Below are 8,997 nucleotides of genomic sequence, written 5' to 3' on the forward strand. Positions count from 1 at the left end.
CAACAAGTGCTTCCGGTAATGCGAAAAACACCTGACGAAAATCAAAAGACTTAGGCAACGAACTTTTCGACCTTTCTCATGCCCCGGCCACAACTACAACTACTACTACTACGCTGCCCCTCAAGCCCCCGCGCATACAAATGACGGCTTAAGTGAACTTTAATTGTCGCCAGGGCCACGCCCACTCGCCTTCAGTGAAAATCCGCCCCACTGTTCGGAATCGATGAGTTTTGGCACGTAAAATTGATTTCTGTCCCAGGCCCCAGAACTTATTTTCGGTGAGTACGTGACATGGCAGCTGGGCCGGAGATAATGAGAGACCCGAAACCCAACTGCCCCGATCCCTGTGACCAAGCGGAGGAGGAGCCACGTCACCGCGAATGGAATGCAAGGCGAAGAGCATTCGCTGCGCCTGACAACAACGCACAGCACGGCGAGTAGCCTAAGCTGAATTTAAATTTAAATTCAACAAATTCGAGTTAAATGAAAAATTGATGTACCGTCTCTGTGTCGTCTGCTCGGCGGTCGAGGCTCTCGACGAGCGTTAAATGTTTGTTTGGGGTTGACAGTTGTCAGTTGGCGTTGTCCGGCATCGGGAGTCCCCAAAAATCTTCGTCTCCGTAAAGCTCGAATTTAATTTCCAATAAAATATAAAAATTTAAAGCCACTAAGTTACGACACTCCGTTCAGGCTGTTCTTTCGCGCTCGTGTGCCTCCTTAACAGTTGTTCAAACACATACAAACTCCCATCGAATTCAAGCAAACAAATCTAGGAAGCCAAGCCCGGCGACTGTAGCGACACCCACAAAGGAGAACTTCAGACTCCGGCCACTCAAAAGTGCATAAAAAAATATACGAGCGGAGTTAAAACCAAACTCGAAATCATTTTCATAAACAAACGCGTTCATTGACCAATTTCGTGCCAGCAGACAAGAAACAAAAGTCAGCAATCAAATGCGTCACGCTTGGCTCTAAAGTCAACCACAACAATAACTGGAAAATTTAAATAAAGCAAGACAAGGAAGAAAAAATTTAACCAAAAAAACAAACAAGGTAAGTTGTGCAATACACTTAAAAATTGAAAGAAGAAGTTCAAATACATAATCTGAAGATAAAAAAAAGCTTCAATTAGGAAGAAATTCTATTAAAATAAAATCTTTTTTAATTTTCAAGAAAGTTTTCTTCAGAAAAAGTAAAAATATATATAAGAAACTTTAAGATTTCATGAAGAGTGAAGAGTAAATAAGCTTCTAAATAATTTAAAAGGCTGTTCTTGAAACACTTCTCAATTTCACAACTCCTAGACCTCCGTCAAACTTAATTACCCCTTAACTCTTACAGTGTATTCTGTTGTTAACAAAAACTGGCGCCAGTTGCGTTTTCTTACTAAATTTATGGCTGTTTTTTTTGCTAATTTCATTTTGCGGCTACGCGCTTTGCAGTTTCCTAAGAATTCGCATGAGAATTCCACATAAAAAAATTCAAAAGCAGCGTAAATATTTCACATATTTTAATGCAAATATTTTATGCATAAATTTAAGCTTGATTGGCTGGCGCCAGATGTGCTGAATCATTTGCCAAAAAAATAAACAACAAAAGTTAAGATGAAAATCAAATGAAATCCGATTGAGAATGAATTCCAAAATGGGAATGAAATGAAAATTGCCAACTGATCAACTCCCAGGGTCAATTGCGGCCGGATGATTGATATGTAATTTGTGATTTCGAGGGGGTGAGTAGATCACTTGGCATTTAGGGGGCGGCGGTGGGTGGGTGGCGATAAACGCTGCCAGCTGTTCGGTTCTCGAAAGCGAGGGCCAGCTGACTAGCAACAGCTCTGGCCATAAATCTCGCTCAGAATGTGTGCACAGCTGTGCGCCCTAGACAAGGCCACCACCGCCAAAGATCACATCGCATCACCTCCCCCCCGCCACCAGTTGCACATTACATTGTGGACTGCAATTTAAGTCCAATTAGCAGAAAAAGGGTAAGCTGTTGATTAGCACCTACGGCTGCCTGCCTGCCTGCTTGCCTGCTGCTTAATTAAATGCTCCGTGGAACTGCAGCCTCATCTCGGACGCTCTGATATGCATACAGTTTAAAAATTCATATTTGCACATGAAGAAAATTTTATTATGAATTTTTATGAATTTTTAAAAGCATAAACAAATCAGATTTTGTACATATATAAACCTGGTACCTTTCAACTTTCTATAAAGAAATGAAAATAATCTTTGAATAAAAACTCTTTTTCTTTACTATTATAAAATTGTCATCTATATTCTGTCTTATTTATTCCAAAACTTCTTTATTCTTAGTGCACCCATTATATATATATTGTATTTAGAAGTTGTCATTCCGTTTGCCTTGCATATTGAGTCTCGGATCGTGTTCGCCAGCTGAAAAAAGTCGTGTCTAATTTGTAGATTCTCTTTGGCTTTTTTTCTATTTCTAATCCGCATCTGTTGCCGATGCACTACATCGATAGTTAGATGGATATATATAGATATACATACTTATATATATATATATATAAATGCTTGTGGATTTAAAGCCCGACGTTGCATTAGCATTTGCATTCATAACTCAACAGATGTGGAAATACGGCTAAAAAAAAAAAATTTGTGCATTTGTATGGAGATGTATAGAAAATTGTTGCGCCCGCAAATGACACATATTTGAAATTCGAATTGAGGCATTAGACACTGGACAGCGGGGTTAAGGAGAGAATTGGGGTTAAATATTTTGATACATGATCCCAGAAATATGGCTAAAAAATATATAAAATTCTTAAAACTAACTTTACAAAATTGTCACTTACTATTACACTGAACTGTGAAAGATACTCAATGATATTATATAAAAATATACATAATGGATCACTTAAATATCAATATATTAAATGAATCATAGTGATAATTTGCTTAATACTTGTTTCTACTTCCATCTAAGTTATTTATCTGTAAACTTTTAGTTTATGGATCCTGTGAACTCTATAAATAGTTTTGTATCTAATAAATAAAATTGTATAAAATGTTGGAATAATTCTGGGATAAGTAGTAATGATTCTATTCAAAAGGCAGTATAAAAGTTAAGAAGGAAGGAAGAAGGAAATATGCCTTTAACAACTTTATTATTCATATAAGGGAACAAGTTATAAACAGAAATATCAGCCGAAAGTCACAGCATATATATCCATCCTGTAGCCTAATTTAAAATTAAGTATAATACAGTGTACAAATAGATAAATAAACCGAACTACCAAGATAACCCTGATGCTTCTGTGCCTTTATTAATCAATAAACTTTTCTTTATAAAAAAAAAATACATTTTAAAAGTAAACGAAAGCCCTTAAATTCTCTATCCCTATGTAGTCCAGTGTAACTTTGAGTTCATATCTAGTAGCAGCTGCATTTGCCCTGCCACCTGTTGTAGCCTTTTTCCCCTTTTCCCCCCCTGCGATGCCCCCTCGATTGGGCCGCCCTCTTGGCCTGTTTTATGTGACCGCACAATTAATGCACGTAGCATTTGCCAAGTCGAATAATTTTGCAAGTGCGGCGGCCGCGTTCATAATTACCATGATTTGCGATTTTGCCATCGCACTTAACCCTTTTGGCCATTTTTTTTTTCTAAGCCCACTCGTTTGGCTAAATTACCCGAGAGCCAAATGGGGATCGGAGCGTTTTCAGAGGCAATTGATTGTCTAGATCCGAGAATCTGGAGAATCGAGTGCCGCGAAACCGGGCTCCAGTCCAGATGTGCTCACGAACTGGCTCGCGCCTTTTTTTTTCTATTTTATATTTTTGTTGTACTTTGTAGACAATTATCAACTTGAACTTGTCTCTAATGTTTATTTATATAAGCCAAATGATCCGGCAAGTCAGCTGGCAGGGGTTTCGTTTCGCATTCATTAGATAACCGAACGAACCGGAGATTGTCCCATTAATGAATGCAAAATAGTATCGAAAAGCGTTGGCGTGGGAATCGCAGTTGAGCCGAGAATCGAGCAGAGTCGGGTGACCCTGTGACCAACTAATGGTCCCAACGCTCGGCTGCACAATTGAAGTCTAATTGAAACTAGGAAGTTCCTAGGAAGTCGCGCCTAGAAAAAAATATACAAAAGTGGGAAGTGGATTACATTTCGAGGGCAATTAGCGCGAAGATTTCGTAATAAATCAAAGACAAAGAGTCCAAGACCGAGAGAGGTTCCGTTCCGTTCCGTTCCGACTTCAGTTCCGCGATGCGTGTCCAGTTTTGGATTATATTCCTCCAGCGCGCGCCTCCACTGGCGAAGGTCGCGGAGCGTGGCGATGCCAGATGAGTAATGCCCATTAAGTGAGTTGTTATACTTGTCGGGTGCTCGCCCGCCCGGTCTCTTCCTAATGGTCTATAAAGAATCGAAATTGGCCATTAGCCATTGGGACGGAGGTAACCCCGAACAAAGAGCAGGAAGCCAGGCGGCGGCAAATGCAAAATTAATAACAAGCCGCGGCCAAAATACCACCATCAAATGCTCAAAATATGTTTGCCATTTAACGCTTTAAAATGTAACAAGTCTCTCTCGTCGAAATAATAAAAACACATTCCTTATTGACCATTAATGATGGTTTTATACAGATGATGTGCTAAGTGGAAAATTAGTTTCCTAAAATAATTTAATTAAAGGGAGATTCGGAGGTTAAATTTATTAAGAAATAGTTGTTGATGATTTTGTGTTTGTTCTTGTCGATTTTTTTATATATTTTTCTTATGAAGTGTGGACAAAGTTTGTCTGTATAAAAAGCATTTCAATTAAGGTTTTAATTATTAAACAAAATGGTGTTTTAATAACCACTCTTTTAAACTAAAAACTATTCAACAACTATGGGTTTTATGCCTATTTTTCTTTTATGCTTACAACACTTTAGTTTATTAAATATTAATACATAATTATATGTAATAACTTTGGTATTGAAAATCAGTTTATTAATACATTCACCTTATCTTAAATCATTTTGTATTATTAGAAAATAAATAAGGTACCATTTCGTCAGCTAATTATAGTGTAACTTACTGCTATTACTACTATTACTTTGCCCATTGATTTGTTACTAAGCTGATAGATGTTGTAATTTTTCAATTAATTGGTTTACGGATAATTTGTAATTGTGATTTTGTAATTTTACTTGCTTGACTTTAAGTCATAACTGGTATTTAAATATTAATCTCACTGATACAAAATACTTGTATACATTTATTTAGCTTAAATGTAATTTAGAAGCTGCTAAGGTATTAAATAAATATGAATTTGTGACATTAAGTGATGCTAATAATATATTATTATTTATAAATATTTGTTCTTAAATGCATTCAAATAAGAAAACTCATGTTTTGAAGAATGAATTTGCATATATTTTTCAAAATTACTGATATCTCACCTTTTCATAACCAATATTTAACCTACAAAGGATTAGAAAATCATTTTTATTAAAGAAAACAAAACCTTATGTCAAGGAATTCAATTAACTTTCAATTTAATTCTTAAAAAACCCTTAAGAGCAAAGTGTCCCTGACTCCGGTCCCCGACCTACGTTTGGCATTCAACATTCCGTAGATGAAAACTTTCCCAGCAACCTTAGAGAACGTTTAGCAAACAGTGGCAAGGGCAGTTACCACAGTGAAATCTGGCCAAAATCGGCGCTAATGCTAAACCGCAGTTGAAGGTTTCACAGTTTGCCGGGGCTCACAGATTGTGTGCATATAAATTGTAAATAATTTGCAAGCCTGTGCTGTGAGTTGTTGCTGGCTTTATAATTTGATTGAGCTACCGAAAAATTGAACGAGGCACGAGTTCCCCGTACCGCTTTTCAGAGTCCGAAATTATGACAGCTGCACACGTCGCTCTGAGTCGCCGGCCAGCCAGACTGACAGTTTATATTTATTAATATCTTATTTATTAAGTTGCTCATGTTGAGCGTGGCGAATTGATTTGCCAAAATTATGGCTTGTGGCCAGCGCGAAAATGCTAATACTAGAGTTGGGTTCACCGCCCGATAAGCAATGCGACATTGATATATCCCCTTCAGCACCTCTCTCTCCCCATTGCTGTCTGTGTGCGCCGTTTAAGTTTTTTGGCAAACTCATTTAACACCTATTATTAATTAGAGTTGTCATAAAATCCAGCAAAATATTTATATTAGTTATGGCTTAAGCAACGCTGGCTGGTAATTGGGTATGAAAATGTTGAATATAACTTAAAAATAGTCAACAAGACTTGAAAAGATAGATATGTCTGACGATGCAATGTTGCGTGATGTGATAAAAATTAAATTAAGCTATATATTAAGCTATATAATATGTACATATAAGAAATATTTAATTTACATGAGGTAATGTTACCAACACGGCGTATGAGTGATATTTTCTTAGAAGCTTTGAGTGATGTAATACTTATAAAATCTACAAATGCAATATATTAGTTTATTATTATTTTATGGTATGGTGTTATAAAATGTTGTATAGAACTAGGAGAGGGCTGTGAAGTCTAAATAAGGTATGTCCGTGGCGTTCACACTGCGTATGAGTGATGTGTTCATAATAAAATCAGTGTATATTATGTATATAATATATATATAATAAATATATTTGGATTTTTTAGTACATATTACGTAAAAAAACTATATATTACGTAAAAAAGGGTATGCTATCTACACTACGTATGAGTGATATTATTTGAAAAGCATGGAAAACAGTACGTATGAGTGATATAATGAACTTATCACCTAGAAAAAGTTAACAAATACATATTAAATATTTATTTAGCTTATGGTATTATCTCAACTGCATAGTATAACCTACTTGTTCTGGTATTTTATAGGATAGTGTCACCCATATAAAATATAAATAAAACCCTGGCATGACTTTTTCGTTTAACATTTAACTTATTAACATCTTGCATGAAACCCTGATTTATTACAGAATTTTAATAGGCAAGCTCGTGGACTTGGTATTATGCAATAGTTGTCAATACTTGCAATTGCAATATTTCTGCCTAGTTATAACATAAATTTGTATACTAATGAGTACTAAACTTTGCGACTCACAATCCCCACCTTGGACTGAGCAAATTCCCAAACTCCCACCCGGGAAATCTTGACTTTTGCACTTGGGTTGGTTCTCTTTTCAGCGCGATTAATAATAATAAAAAACCATCCATGCAAATGTCAGCTCAGACGCAGTTAGCTCGGATAACTGTAATTAAAGTCATCGACGGCTTAACTGGCCAAGAGAGCTGGCAGCTGGAAAGATGGTTGGTTGGTGGTAAGTCGTTGCCAAGGCTCTTGTGGCATTTGTCAAGCGATCTGACTGTGGCTTAGACTCCGCAGCAAAGGCTAGACCCCCTCCAGAGATTAGACCTCGCCGAAGGGGGGTTGGCTTTAATTCTGCGCCGAGAGCAGTGAAAATATTATTATACCCTTGCAGGGGGTATATATCTGAGTTTTTTAGATAAATATATACATACTTTCAGCAACCATAACAATTTATTTATAAAACATTCTACTATGAACACACTAGACGCTGTTTTTCTTAGTTTTAATGTTAATAAAACTTAAGATTTGTTGATTTATTCTTATTTTTCAACTACTAAAAGGGTATTCAAACTCCACCTTTGCTAGATAAACCTCTACTCTTGCTTTTAATTTGCATTTCAGGCGTTTCGCATTATCAAGGTTCTTGGGGCCAACTTTGATCCACTTTTTTCTCCGCTGCCATTGTCTGACGGTGTAAATATTTTAGTTGGAAATTAACAGCAATTTGCAACTGAATGTTAACCGAGCCGTTTAGGCCGGCGAGAGTTGGCCCGAAAGCTAAAAAACTACTGGCATCCGAAGGGTTCAAAGCTGTTGGCCTGGAAAATTTGCCCCGTCATTGGCAAACAAAACAAAACTGACCAGAGTCAACAAAGCCAACACAACAACGAAAAAAACAACTGCAAAAGCCTCAAATATAAAGAAGAATTTGTATAAAATATGCAGCTAATTATGCGGATCATGGGGCAGTTCCCAAAATTAATCAGATTTAATTATGAAATGTCTTACTTTAATTCCCAGCTGATGAAATGCCTATAAATGCTCTTTTGAGTTGATGATATTGAAGATTTGGCAGAAGCTCCTCTGCTTTGGATTGTATAAACTCTTAATTTACGATGCCTCACTAATTCGCCATTATTTTTACTAGGCTCTTACATTTAATGGTCATAACTGCGACTATTAATTTGCCTGTATTATACAATTGCCTTTACAACCGATGATCATTTAGTGGCCCCTACATAACATAAATCTTCTTTACGACTTTTAAGCAGACTCCTTTGCTGTCACGTTTTTTTGCACGCTTACGTTAATGGTTAAATATTCTGTTGGATGAAACAATCAAGAACTATGAACTCTCTTATAGATCATAAATTATTTTTAAATATATAATGTAATTTTATTTTTATACAACAATATTACAATGTTTACCTTTTTATTTCACCATTTTTTTGTATCTCGAACATTCCCTGAGTAATACCAATCAATCTTTTGTTATTTCTGCCTTTAAAAAGATGACCTTCATTATGAGCTGTGTTACAGATTCGTTCAACACGAAGCCCCCATCGAATTCAAGTTCATGGCTCGGAGATACACCTGTTTGCCACACTCTCACCATCTCTTTAACTCTTTCTCCGCGTGACTCACCTGACCGAAAAGCCACAGCAACAGTAACGAGTTTTCCACCAGCCAGCTTCGTTGGTCGTTGACTTCGGCTACGAATATGTGTCAAGGTCGTTGCCGGCTCCGCTCTTTCTCTCTCTCACTCACTTTTTTCTATCTCCATCTCTTGTGTACGTGAGGAATGGCAGCGGACTAAAAAAGAGGTAAAAACCTTACACAATTTCACAATTTACTGCAAAATAAAAACATCATGCTTTTTGGGAATCTCCCTGCTCGAGGAAGATGTTCAATTAAAACTGCATTACAT

Source organism: Drosophila kikkawai, chromosome 3L (genome assembly GCF_030179895.1).
Source record: "Drosophila kikkawai strain 14028-0561.14 chromosome 3L, DkikHiC1v2, whole genome shotgun sequence".
NCBI lineage: Eukaryota > Metazoa > Arthropoda > Insecta > Diptera > Drosophilidae > Drosophila > Drosophila kikkawai.